The sequence below is a fragment of the Podarcis filfolensis genome (assembly GCF_964270895.1).
Source record: "Podarcis filfolensis genome assembly, chromosome: 6".
Lineage (NCBI taxonomy): Eukaryota > Metazoa > Chordata > Lepidosauria > Squamata > Lacertidae > Podarcis > Podarcis filfolensis.
Window position 1 is genome coordinate 69,158,831 of NC_139609.1, and position 13,505 is coordinate 69,172,335.

General features: G+C 43.5%; 2 protein-coding genes across 6 annotated transcripts in view; one reads left to right on the plus strand and one right to left on the minus strand.

Annotated features, from left to right (window-relative positions):
- The window catches only part of NDRG3 (NDRG family member 3), a 57,809-nt gene extending 49,335 nt beyond the window's left edge, over window positions 1–8,474 (minus strand). For both annotated transcript variants that reach the window (XM_083617751.1, XM_083617747.1), the window contains exon 1: window positions 8,336–8,474. The gene's annotated coding sequence lies outside the window, so the exon portion shown is untranslated. The remainder of the gene's footprint in view (window positions 1–8,335) is intronic.
- The window catches only part of RALGAPB (Ral GTPase activating protein non-catalytic subunit beta), a 57,856-nt gene continuing 52,207 nt past the window's right edge, over window positions 7,857–13,505 (plus strand). The window contains exon 1 of one of the 4 annotated variants that reach the window (XM_083617677.1): window positions 7,857–8,241. The gene's annotated coding sequence lies outside the window, so the exon portion shown is untranslated. The remainder of the gene's footprint in view (window positions 8,242–13,505) is intronic. The other 3 variants (XM_083617676.1, XM_083617675.1, XM_083617674.1) reach the window with 3 other exon arrangements.

Genomic DNA, 13,505 nt, shown 5'->3' on the forward strand with positions numbered 1-13,505 from the left:
CAGCAGTATTATTTACAAGCTTATTTTACTCCAGAGTGATTACTATTGAAGATTTCTAAATTTAAAACTATGTACAGAATGTCATGGCTAGCGGAGTCCCCTTATACACAAGGCAAACACAGGAGAATTGCCATACCACTATAAAAACACATAGCCCTAAACAGTGGTACCTCGGGTTAAGTACTTAATTCGTTCTGGAGGTCCGTTCTTAACCTGAAACTGTTCTTAACCTGAAGCACCACATTAGCTAATGGGGCCTCCTGCTGCCGCCGTGCCGCCGGAGCACAAATTCTGTTCTCATCCTGAAGCAAAGTTCTTAACCTGAAGCACTATTTCTGGGTTAGCGGAGTCTGTAACCTGAAGCGTATGTAACCTGAGGTACCACTGTATATGTAGTGTAACTGTAATGAATGCAGGTCAGATGAGGACCAGGAGACCAAATAGTAACATTAACTTTATAGAGCAGGTGGGATTCCCCCCACCCCCACAGCTCAACATAGTTGCAGTTGTAGAACAATAAAATGCACATAGCACTTTGAGTGAGTATGAAATAGTGTAATCCTTCCCAGATTTGAATGCACTGTTAAATTAGTGGGCAGAGGAGAAATCAACATACCCAACAGCAGTACAGAACAAAGCTGCCAAACCACATGTTCCACTGTGAAAAATCATGGGAACCCAAACTCAACAAGGGCAGGCATTGCCCTAGGAGGTAAATTTGTTGGCTGAGTGATTACATTGGATTTGAAATCAGTCATGGTTTCAACAAATGTATTGAACGGTTACAGTACAATCCTATACGTGCCTAATCAGAAGTAATCCCTGTTGACTTCAATGCGACTCTAGCAAGTGTGGACTGCAGGTTTAATTAACCAGTAGAAAAGCTATGGTGCTATTCCTATGAAGTAAAAATTACTTAAAGGTAAAATCTTAAGGATTATTATTTTAGTTTTTAAAATGCAATGCAGGGACTCTGTAGAGATAGGAACAGCAATTTATTTCACACTAACTCCATGGCAATTTATAGCACAGGTGGCGTTCAATCATACTTTCCTTACTGTCAAAGCATGCAGATAAGTCATATGACTGTTGTCCTTTTCACTAGCGATGATGTATTGTTTAGCCATTGATTCGAAGGCATACCAAATCAACTATTCAAAAACTAAACCAAAATAATGTTCGGAGCTTCTCCCTACTCTGCAAAATAATAACAAAGCCTGTTTTTAGAAACTATAATGATAGTATGTGTGCTATCTGTAAGAATGAGAGTCTAAAGATAAGGGATGTGAATTAATTTGGTATGTTCTTTGGTCAGTTTTATTTTTCTGGATGCATAAGCAGTAAAACAAAGAGACTGTGAGTTCTAGGATTTCATTCTAGTTCAGGAGAACTATGAATATTCGCAACACAAGTCTGCCTGGATTTGGCTGAAGTGGAGAGTGTTTTTGCTGTCCGCATTAACCTAGTTTGTTAACCCTATGCCTAATTAAGCAAACTGCCTCCAGGAAAAGAGAATGGTAATTAATTTTAAAATAGATAAAAGGGAGGAGGGGAATGCAATGTAAGAAACAGCCATGTTGTGAGGGCTGCAAACCTACAACCAAGACTGGCAAAATAAATTAACAAAATCAAGGTTATGTAAAACAGGCTTCTATCGGTGCCAGTTCTAATGAGTTACACAGTATCGTGTAAGCAAAAAAAGGAAGCTGGTGGACCTGTCCTTACTGCACATAGATTAGAATTGTGGAGTTGGAAGGGACCCTGAGGGTCATCTAGTCCAACCCCCTGCAATGCAGGAATCTTGCCCACAGCCGTCCTGGGTGGGCTCCAACCACCAGCCTTCTGGTTAGCAGCCAGATGCACTGGCCCGTTGCCAATAGGGAAGAAGTCTCAAGGTTGGAAAGCTTTAATTGCTGGAATCCTGCATTGCTTCTTCCTCTACTGTATTTCAGTTTCTCCTTTGCCTTATATATGCTGCTGGTCAGGGAATTCAGAAGTGTTTTTAAGGGGGCCCTGTCAAGACAGGATGAATGCTATCTACTTTTTGGACACGTTTCTGTCTCCTTAATTTAGTGGACAAAAACGTTATATAAGCTCTTATATTCAACATTGATGAAATTAGTCATATGTACGACTATGAATAAATATTCATATTTGTACATCTGAATAAATAAATGTAATAACTAGCAGTTGATGCTCTGAATTTTTTATGTTAATCTGGCAGCGGTGAGACTCTAGCGCTTTCTGCTTTATCACCCCAGACCACCTCTGGCCTCCATCCTATTGGTTCTGTACTGACAGGGTGGGGAAAACCCATAATGGGTTTTTACATTCATTTGGGGACTGTTTCATTTTTGTATGGTAGGAATTGCCACCAACAGGAAACCCCGCCCCCACTTAAATTATATCAAGGCACCTCACTTCCACATAGCTGTGGTTCCTTCCACTGCATGCAGTGTTGTCAGATGCTGGAATTCCCTCTTCTACACAACTATGCAACTATTAAAGGTGAAGGGGCCCTGCTCTCTTTTAGGTACAGCCACCTGTTCGCATGCTACACTTTGGAAGGAATGGAGGAACTATTCTTCGAGGGAAAACCCTGATTTAATTTAAAATCAGAAGAAATCCTGATTTAAATTAAAATCATGATAGACATTATTTTTAATTGGCTTGAAATTAAACTTGTCTCTTTGAGCTGTGCAGTATGCATGGCACAATCCTATGCATATCTACTCAGAAGTCCCCCATTGGATTCAATGAACTCACTCGCAGGAAAGTGTGCATCATATCCTACCCTCATGCTGCAGTCTGATAGCACTTAACTGGGAATAGGTCTTTTGTGGGACATACAAAGCAAACCAATCAGAAAAGAAAGAATGACATCTGTTGACATCAAAGAGACATGAAATGTAGAAGTTCCTTGATACGATATGCCCCTCAAGCTTGTTTGTGCAATGTCTGCATCCATAAGAAAATGTAGGCTGCTATCCTTAATTGACCCAGCCTTGCAAACTTTAAAGCTAAACACAAATGTTGATCAAATTCCAGAGGAGCAGCCATATGGGCCAGAACTGGAGGCAGGCAGCATACACACATGTATACATCCTGAAGATGGTCCCATGCAGCAATGAGCCTTCTTTGAGCCTAATTGTGGCTCATTTTATTTTATGATTCCCTTAAGCTGAAGATCTCAAGGTGGTTCTCAGCATAAAATAAAAACAAAAACACAAAATGCATAGTAAGAACAAAACAAAGACACATTTACAAAGAATGTTAAACAGCCAAAGGCCTGGTTGAACAGAAATATTTTTGCCTGGTACAAAAATAATGTATAATGTATAATGTATAATGAAGGTGCCAAGCAAGCCTTCCAGGGGAGAGCATTCCACAAATGGGGAGCTACTGCAGAAAATATCCATTCTCATGTTGCCACCATCCAAACCTCTCGTGGAGGAGGCACCCGAAAAAGGGCCTCAGATGATGCTCACAAAGCCTGGGGAGAGGCAATCCTTGAGGTACCGCTGCAGTCCTTATCCGCTTAAAGGTTTTATGGGTCAAAATCAGCACTTTGAATTGGTCCCAGGAACTCAATGGGAACTGGTGCAGTTGGGCTACTGATATGCTCAAACTGTCTTGCCCCAATGAGCAACTGTATTCTGCACCAACTGAAGTTCCCAAACCACCTTCAGAGGCAGCCCCATCTATAACACGTTGCAGTAATCTAACCTAGAGGTTACCAGAGCATAGGTGATGGACGTTTGGCTATCCCTGTCCAGATAAGGGAGCAGGTGGGCCACCAACGAAAGCTGATGGAAGGTACTCCACACCACTGAGGCTACCTGAGCCTCAAGCCACCTTCAAAGGGAGTGTAAAACCCCATTGAGAGCAGGCAACCTCCCAGCCATCTGGTATAGGGAACCACCCACTAGCAATGCTATTATATGGATTGAGCTTCAGTTTATTGGTTTTCATCCAGTCCATGACTGTTGAGGCAAGACAACAGTCCAGCACATCTATTGCCATACCTGCAAATGTAAAGGAATAAGTAGAGCTGTGTGTCTTCAGCATATTGCTGACCACCTACTCCAAAACTCCAGATAACCCCACTTAACAGTTTAATGTAGCACAGGGGATAAAATTGAATCCTGAGGAACCCCACATTGAAGGCTCTACAGGGCCACAGAGCACTCCCCAAGCATCATTCTCTGGAAACAACCATCCAAGTAAGAACAGAACCACCACAAGGCAATGCTACCAACCTCTATCGTGGAAAGCTGCTCCAGAAAGATACCATGGGTAATAGTATTGAAAGCTGCTGAGAAGTCAAGGAGAATTAACAAGGGCACATTTCTTCTGTTTCTCTACTGACTGATGTCATCATACATGCGCCAAAACTGGGCCTAAATGCCAACTGAAATGGATCTAGAAGATCAGTTTCCTCCAAGATGGTCTGGATCTTTTCTGCAACCACCTGCTCAAGAACCTTGCCGAAGAAGGGGAGATTAGCAACTGGCCAGTAGTTACTTGGATTTTCCAAGTGCAGGGAGTGTTTATTAAGGAATGGTTTTACTACTGCCTCCTTCAAGCAGGCAGCGACAACTCCCTCTCGGAGGGAGGCATTAATAACCACCCTGGCCCAGCCAGCTGTCCCCTCCCTGATAGTTTCTTTCAACCAAGAGGGGCAAGGGTTCAGAGTGCAAGTGTTTGCCCTGACCGATCCAAGCACCTTGTCCACATCCTCGAACCTTACCAACTGAAACCCATCCAACACAACAAGACTAGACCGTGCTCTGGATTCCCCTTGAAATTCATGTGCTGTAACAGTGGAGTCAAGATCCCTGTGGATGCAAGCAATTTTATCCTAAAAATGCTTTGCAAACAAGTCAGTGAGTCTCCAGTACTCTTTCCTTTCATGGAGACTGATCCTTTAAAAGTCTGAAATCTCTTACCCTTTGGATAAGTGTTTATATGTGTGAGGAGGAAGAGTTTGAAACACAATGTTTTTCATGTTTTGTGAGATCAACATAGCAGAAATAGCAGCTTACATTTATGTTACAAGTTCAGCATTTTTACCATTGCATTTTGCTTCCTGCTGATCATTTCCAAGTAAAATACCATGAAAAAGAAAGTAAACACACCTGCACACCCCTACACACATAAAAAGGCTAGCAGGAATCCAAATTCTGGTTCCTAACGCCATCTAGTGCCTGGCTTCTGTACTAAAATATAGGAGTAAATAGTCTACCAAGAGCTAATTCAATGCTTTTTTAATTAGGACTGTGTGGAACCCCCAGTCTGAAGATATCTCCAAGGGGTTCCACAACTTTTAAAATCTCTTCACCTTTCCTTCCTGCACCAGCCTGTCACTCACACTCTTAAGAGTGGGAATGTCTGTTTGTAAAATGTGGCCTAGTCTTAGTAAAAGCTAAAGGGACCCCTGACCATTAGGTCCAGTCGTGACCGACTCTGGGGTTGCGGCGCTCATCTCGCTTTATTGGCCGAGGGAGCCGGCGTTTGTCCGCAGACAGCTTCCGGGTCATGTGGCCAGCATGACTAAGCCGCTTCTGGCGAACCAGAGCAGCACACGGAAACACCGTTTATCTTCCCACCAGAGTGGTACCTATTTATCTACTTACACTTTGATGTGCTTTCAAACTGCTAGGTTGGCAGGAGCTGGGACCGAACAACGGGAGCTCACCCCGTCGTGGGGATTCGAACCATGACCTTCTGATCGGCAAGTCCTAGGCTCTGTGGTTTAACCCACAGCGCCACCCGCGTCCCCTCTAGTCTTAGTACTAACACTTTAAATCGGGTCTGGTAGTTCCCTGACAGTTAGCGCAGGGCTTTCAGAACAGGTGTGCTACTGGAATGGTTTTATTGAAATGTATTGTTTTATATGTCTTTTTTGTAGTTAAGTGAAGAGTAAGTCAAATAGATAATAATGATTTCTTAAATCAAATTTCCATCACAGCTTCTAGTAGAAATTACCTTTCACATCTTGATATTCTCAGTGAGGTATCTTTTAACTCCTGGGCCCAGTTCTGTAATGGAAGGGAGAGTGAAGGGAGAGTGCAGCTCCAGACTTTTTTGTGCTGACTGATGGGAGTTGTAGTACATCTGGAGGGTATTGGGTTGGTGAAGGCTGTTCTGAACTTTCTTTTTGTTTTTTTTTAGCCATCCAGTTTGGGCTTGTTAAAGTTATAACTAAATTCCACAACAGAATTGCTCTTAGGCTGAGGACAGCATAGTGCAGCAGTACTAACTATTCCTCCTTGTTGGCTATAGTCATATGCCTTCTCAGACATTGCTTTTTATAATTGTGCAAATGGTTTGTGCATCCATTATGCATGTGTTTAAAACATTAGCAAACTTTGATTTATTGTTGTATTAAAGGCAAGCTTTCTAACCTCCTTGAAGTATGGTGTAACAGCAGTGTCAGCCCAATACATTTTGGTACCAGAGGCAAACCACAAAATGCTTTCTCCCCTCCCATTAGGGAAGAAGGGGTGGGTTACGATTTACAATGTGACCAAGTGAGGGGGGTGAAATCAAATCAAGCTTGCCTGACGGTTGATGTGGGAATCAAAGCCCATCATGGGCATAGCTGTCAACTTACAGATTTGAAAATAAGGGACCAACAGCCAAAATAAGGGACCTGTAGCTTTGAGAACACTGTCCAACCAACTTTGTAACCAGAGGTTCAACTGAATAGAATCTGAATCACATGCACCACAAGGCCTATGCAGCCTCAACTTAAGATGGCTCCCCGGCCTGGCTTTGCATTGCAAAGTTTGCAGCAGCACGTGCAACAAAATGACGTCCATCATTCAAAAACCCCCTCAGCTTGTATTAACTAGCCACACACAAGGCATTCAAGCTCCACCCCCCAGTCGTTCTTAGACTTCTTATTGGGTGAGCAACACAGCCAAGCAACACAGTTGGAGCCTCCCTCCTCCCTGGCCGGCAGGGAGGGAGGGAGAGGAGCTGCTTCCTTTGAAATTTAAGGGACATCATTTAAGGGACATCCATCAATAAGGGACAGCAGCGGGACATGGCGCTGGAATAAGGGACTGTCCCTTCAAATAAGGGACACTTGACAGCTATGCATGGGTGGGAAAGAGGCCCAGTCTAAATCATGACAGGAGGATGCAGAGCACAAGAGACTTCAGAGGGCAGCCCCATGGGCATAGCTATCAAGTAAATAAATAAAAATACTTAACCAAAAATAGAAATTGTAGAGACTTTGACAGATTTTCCTGAGCACTGGGAGTCAATATAAAGTAATCTAAAACAACTGCTGTTGAGACATTTTATTCCAAATCTAGAGCTGTACATAGGTTAATGACAGGTAGATGTCTGGCCCCAGCCTAACAAAAATCCTGGCTTCCTGCCTTCCTAACATAAAACCTGTGTGGGGGACTGTCTGGTCCTTCAAGGGGCAAACCTTTGCACTTGTGCTCCATCGCCACCTGCTTAGGACCTTTCTAGGAGCTGCTTCCTGCAAGGTTTCTAATTAAAGGCCTACTGTTCTAGGGGGTGCATGGGTGGCGGTGGGTCTTTGTCGTTAAGCTTGGATAGTATGGCTTTTGAGGTTTTTTTTACAAAAACCCTTGAGATTTTGCTGACTTAAATTTTTGCAAGCTGCTTGTTATTGCTTGAATTCTGCACATTTGAAAACTTTTTGTGGGCTGTATTGGGGGCCTTATGCCTATACCACTAAAACACAGCGTGGCTTACCTCCGCGTAGACATGTACGCATAGGATTGCATTGTTAGGAATTTTAACAACAAGGACGCAACAGGACAAATTAAAACGAAACCGGCCCCTTTAAAAGTGTCAACGAAAGGGATGAGCATAGAACGGCATTGCGCATGCGCACACCGCCCAAGCCTGCCTGAAAATTCTTCCCTTCACCTTACTCTCCCACCGCTTTTCAAGGGAAATATCACGCACGCACGCGTACTTCCGGTGGAGAACGACCGTAGGGGGAATATGAGGACTTATTTCGCGCGGCACGGAAGGTTCTCAAGGCGCGTGCGCGCGGCGTAGGGTGGAAACAGGGGCTCTAGGGTGTGAATTTTCTGGCGCGGCCGGAAGTGTCCGGAGAGACCTGAGCGCAGCGTCCGATTTCTCTCCCGCACCCCCCGCCCCTCACCCACTGCGGGCACTATGGAACCGGGAGCTTGAAGGAGGAGCTGCTTGCCTTTGCCCCAGACATGCTAGCCGGCTCCCTTGGTGCAGGTAAGCGCGGCCAGGCGACCCCCCCCTCCGCAAAAGAACCACGGCCCACGACGCGCTCTCCCTTCGCTGGGCCCGCTCCCTCACCCGCTCTGACCTCTGCGCTCCGGGCTGCCTCGCTCCTTTATTATTCCCGGGTTGGAGGCCTCGACGCCCGATGCTGCCGCCTCCTTTCCCGGGAGGGTGTAGCCGGAGCGGGGGGCTCTTCTCCGGGCTGCCTCCCACAACGGTGTGCGCGGTTGTCCCTGGCCGGGAAGCAGCTCCTCTTTCCCGGCAGACCGCTCCTGGTAGAAAGTGCTCCCTGCGGGAGAGGAGTTGCTCTTGTTTCCGGTGGATCCTGGAGCCCCCCATGGGGCGCTTAAGCAAAGCTAGGCCCTGCCGAGGCGAAGCAGTATCCCTTTCCCCACTCCCACCCTCTCGAGGAAGAGCCCCTACAGCAGCTGCCTGAGTGAGTTAACGATTGCACTCCAGTTTGTAGTTGTTGTTACTGCTGGGCAAGGTTGGCCAGCTGGCAAATTCTGGGTTCACTTCTTCTCCCAACTCGGAAATAGGTAGCAGGATTTAAACTTAAACAGCCAGAGACACATGTTTATTAGGCAAAGATGCTGACACTGTTGGTCAAGCTCAGGTGGATGGAAACTATACTGATGGCATGTCATCAAGAGGGACTTGAGGTATAAATGGAGCCATGTGTTGTCATGAATTTGTTTGCGCCTGTTGCTGCTTTTACCTTTCGGCACTCCACAGCTTTCTGCAAAAAAGAGGGGTAATTATAGTGCTTTGCGACAGAGGAGTTGTAAAAATCGGCAACACTGATGTGCGAGAAGCACTTTGAAAAAAGCGCTATGTATAAATGCTACGTATTAATACTGTTTGTGGAAAGAGTTTACTCCCTTAAAGCAGGGGAGCAGAACCTGTGGGTCTCCTGTTATGGTTGGCTCCTCATGCCCATCAGGTCCAGCCAGCATAGCCACAGTCACAGATTATAGGAGTTATTGCTGAAAACATTTGGAGGGCGAGAGGCTGGGGACGGCTGTCTCATTCCATTTGGGGCAGCTGTAGTCTGTAATCCAGTCTGTGTATTTACTGCCTTTCATCCTAGTTGTTTGAAAACCTAACTTGAAATCCTGGCTTCTTTGAAGCTAGAAGTTATACTCTTACTGACAGGATTTTGCTGTTTTGTCTCATGCCTGAAGGCAAACAGCCAGTTACTCTACTCGCTGATTTCCCCAATTTAGTTGTTTTTTAAAGTTATTGCTATGAAGATCCTGTTTTTACTAAAAAAACAGGTTTGCAAAAGGACTGCTTTTCAAAACCTGGTAATGTAATACCTCGGACATATTCATAAAAAAGAATTCAGTGTTGCACTCTTCTGATTGTTCTATCTGTGCAAGTATTGTATTCCCCCCCATGCAGTTCTGGGGGCTTTCCTGACCCTCCCCAAGCCAATTTCATAGGCAGGAGGAGAAAGCCTCATTGTGCAAGTAGAAGTCCTTATGAAAGTAGAAGTAGAATCCTGCCCACAATACCTATGAATTTGTATGTGGTTATATATTGGTTTATGTTTTGTTTTGAAGTTCTAAAAAATAAAAGTAAAAATGCAGCAATTAACCTATGAACCTGGCAAATTATAGGCTCAGATCATGTGCACATATGCCATTTTCAGCCCTCAGCAACCCAATCGGAAAAAGTACTCTTCTCAATCGGAAAATAGTAACACTTCTTGAAAGACCATACATAAAATAACTTAAGATAATTATTGCGGATTAGCTGAATAGCATTTCTTCCCACTCTATATCCCTTCAGTGGTCTACATGCCATTCTGAATATATGTGTGAGCTGTGCCCAAAGCAGCTTACAACAAACATTCAAAATATCAAAATACAAAGCAATGGGGTGGGGTTGTTGCTCTTGCAAAAACATGCAGTTGTGGTATTTCTGCTGTGGCAAAGCAGTGTGGTTGTACATCTATGAACAAAAAACTCCACATGAAGCAGATTGAAAATAAGTATACCAGAGAGTATGTGTCATTGTTCTTGTTATGTGAAAATGCAGAAGAGCAAAAAGGAGATCTTTGTTTGGGAGCACAATATACCATAGTAAAATTTTGTAAGAGAGAATGGGGAAGGTGTCTACCTTTATGGTGTGGTGCGGAAGGGGCATTTTTGCATACTCCCTCCCCTCCCATAACAATACAATGCACTAAGTAAGGAATCCTCTGGAGCACTATTCTTTTGTAAGCATAATGGTAGCAGACATAATGAACAAGAACAATAGAACAGTTATGCAAATATATAAGAAAAACTCAGCATTTGAGAAAAATAATGCAACATGTGGATGCATTTCTTGTATTATAAACTTAAGACCCCAGATAAGCTGGAAGCCGGGAATGCTTTTTGTCAATTATGTTTAGCGCGTAGGCTGTGCACATTTGGAGGTCAGTTATCTTGCTTTATTTATCTGCTTTTTGTAACATGTAAGGTTTACTACTGTAATGCAATTATGTGAATCTGCCTGTTAGACTGTTATGCAGAATGCCACTACTAATTTCCTGACAGGGAAGTGGGAACATATTCAACAGATGTGGCAAATACATTGGCTTGTTGTTTGCATCTGTGTCCAGCTTAAGCTTCTGGCACTTGCCCTTTAAAGCCTTTCATTTTTTGAGACCTAAATACTTGAGAGACTCCCCCTCTTGTTTTGAACCTCCATACTGTCTGCATTCTGTAGATCCCATGCTCTTATGATCCTCTTCCCTTTGTGGGTAGACTAAAAGTAGTGTCCATACTGTAATGGCCCTAAGTATTACCCATTTCCAAGAGGTACATTGTTAATCTCATTGCCTTCTTGAAGGTGTACAAAACCATTTATCTTGGTAGGCATTCACAAAAAAAGGTTGTGTTTCTGCTCTTACTACATTTTTGTTTTTATATTATACTTATGTAAATGTTTGGGTTGTGTGAAGTCTGTTGATTTCAAGCAGACAGACTGCTTGGTAAATATGTTTAGGATTGAAGTGAGTGGCTCTGTTTGGTCTTATATATGGAGATTTAAAAGCTTAGAAATACTATCCTGGCTCCAATATAATCGGAACAATAATAAACAAATAGTAGTAGTTAAAATGTTCCTTAGGTGAGTTCTATAGGAAAGGCTTACATTCAAAGCCCAAAGGAACCAACTCCGAAAAGAAAATACTTGGCTTGCCCTCAAGGCTCTACAAACTTTGTTTGGAAAAAGCCAGCAGATTTAATTAAATCTTTATTACTTTAAAAAAACCACACACACAACCGAAACTATTCTGTAGGACTAGGAGAAGCTTTGGGCATGGTCAAGTAAGTTACATATGTTGTTGCCTCCCTTCACATCAACTGCCGTGGGAACTCTCAGGTTGAAAGGAAGAATACAAATTAAATAATAACGGAATAGCTTCTCCTACAGCTCTGTGTGTAAGATATGTCATCAACTTCTCCATAATGTACTGGCCCTTTTCACCAGCTCCCTGCTCTAAAGCTCCTTCTAGAACTGGGGAGTTAAGAATTTTAGGTGTTAGTACAGGGTCTGCTGGTGTTTGGGGTTTTTAAAACTCCATCCTCTTCTTTCTTCCTGTCCTATCTTTTGGGTCTCAACCATTCTGCTTCTCAAGCTCTTTTGCCTCTCTGATCGCCCTTCAGTACACAGCGCTACTTGTCCTTGGGCCTTCTGTGAAGTTTTCCCCGAAGTGTGCAATGGGGAACCTGTGGAGTGTGGACCTTCATATGTTGTTTGAATACAACTACTGCCATCCCTGAACATTGGCCGTGCTGCTGGGACTGATGGGGTTGGAGTCAAACAATATCTATAGGACCATAGGTTCCCTATTCCATCCATGTTACATGTTTGAAGAGGTTGCCAAGGAAGCAAGATGACACACAATATTTCAGTACATTATTAAATTCTCCATTAGGCTATAATTACTGATGTTTGGATTTTGGATGTTAGGGAACAAATTAACAGTGGCTGTGTTTGGACGATAATACCATGGCTCAATATGCACAGACCTTCTTGCCCCTGTACTTAGCCCCATGGCTCCCATTCTTGGTGTACCACAGTGAGCCAGGAAGTGCTCAATTGACCATAGTTGCCTGTTTCATATGAAATGGGAAACGTTGCCTAGTTTGGAATGAGGTGGTATTCTAGACTAACTTCAAAATACAGTTTTAGGTTCCTGGCTTATTTGAAATCTGCTAATGACCATTTCCTATTTCAGCCAAAACAGGCAACTATGTTCAGTTAACTTAATGCGGTACAGCAAGAGTGGGTGCCATGGGGACCAAACTACAGCACACTGAGAGACTGGACTACATGCATGTGCTTGGTCACTTCTCAGCTTAGCTAATAAAGATGAATTATGTTTCTGTTTCTGCCTATTTCTAAAGTTGAATTAATGTGTAGTGTACAAACTTTAAAGTGAAGAAAAATCTGTTGGCATCCAATAGATCTTGTCTGCTTACACAAGTAGTACACCAATTGGGCATGGAGGGAAATAATTCCCTCCCTGCTTGCTGCAATGCCCCCTAAATTGGGTTCAAAGAGTCCCCCAACCCTTCAGAACAGATTTAGGGATGTGTGGTACTGCAGGGGGGGAGTATTGATACTTGCCTGCCTCCCTATTCTGCTGGTGTTTTCTTTCTGTCAGCCGACAGTTACAGTAAAACCTGTATAATAATTAGCCTAACAGTAAGAAGGGTATAAAAATAGAATGACACCAGGGGGGAAATGCAACAGAGAAGAGATGAGCTTATATTAAAGGAGGACAAGAGGATGCTTGCTGAGAGGAGAGAATTCCATGCATCAAGGGCCAGGGGAGTGAAAGAGATGGCATCTGCACAGGAAATGGCACAAGGAAATGAAGGTTTAATAATAATATTATCATTTCATGAATGAAGGGAGAAAGGAAAAAGTAACTAAGACAGATAAGGGGTAAGAGCAGGAAAATACTTGTAAATTGAAACTTAATTGGGTCAGTAAATGAAGACCGTGAAGAGAAGCACATGGGCTTGCGTTGCATGTCATGCTAAGCCAAATAATGGTAAAGCATAAACCTAATGGTTCCCACAGGGCAGATTCTGGCCACTTTGCTCCTTTCCAGTCATTTCACTGCTGTGCAGTGCTGTGCTAAGCCATAGTGTGGCTTATCGTGTCATCTGAAGGTTAAGCTCCCTCCAGACTAACCATGAACTATAACCAAGGTTTGTCCTATGGCTTAGCCGATTTATAATTAGCATATT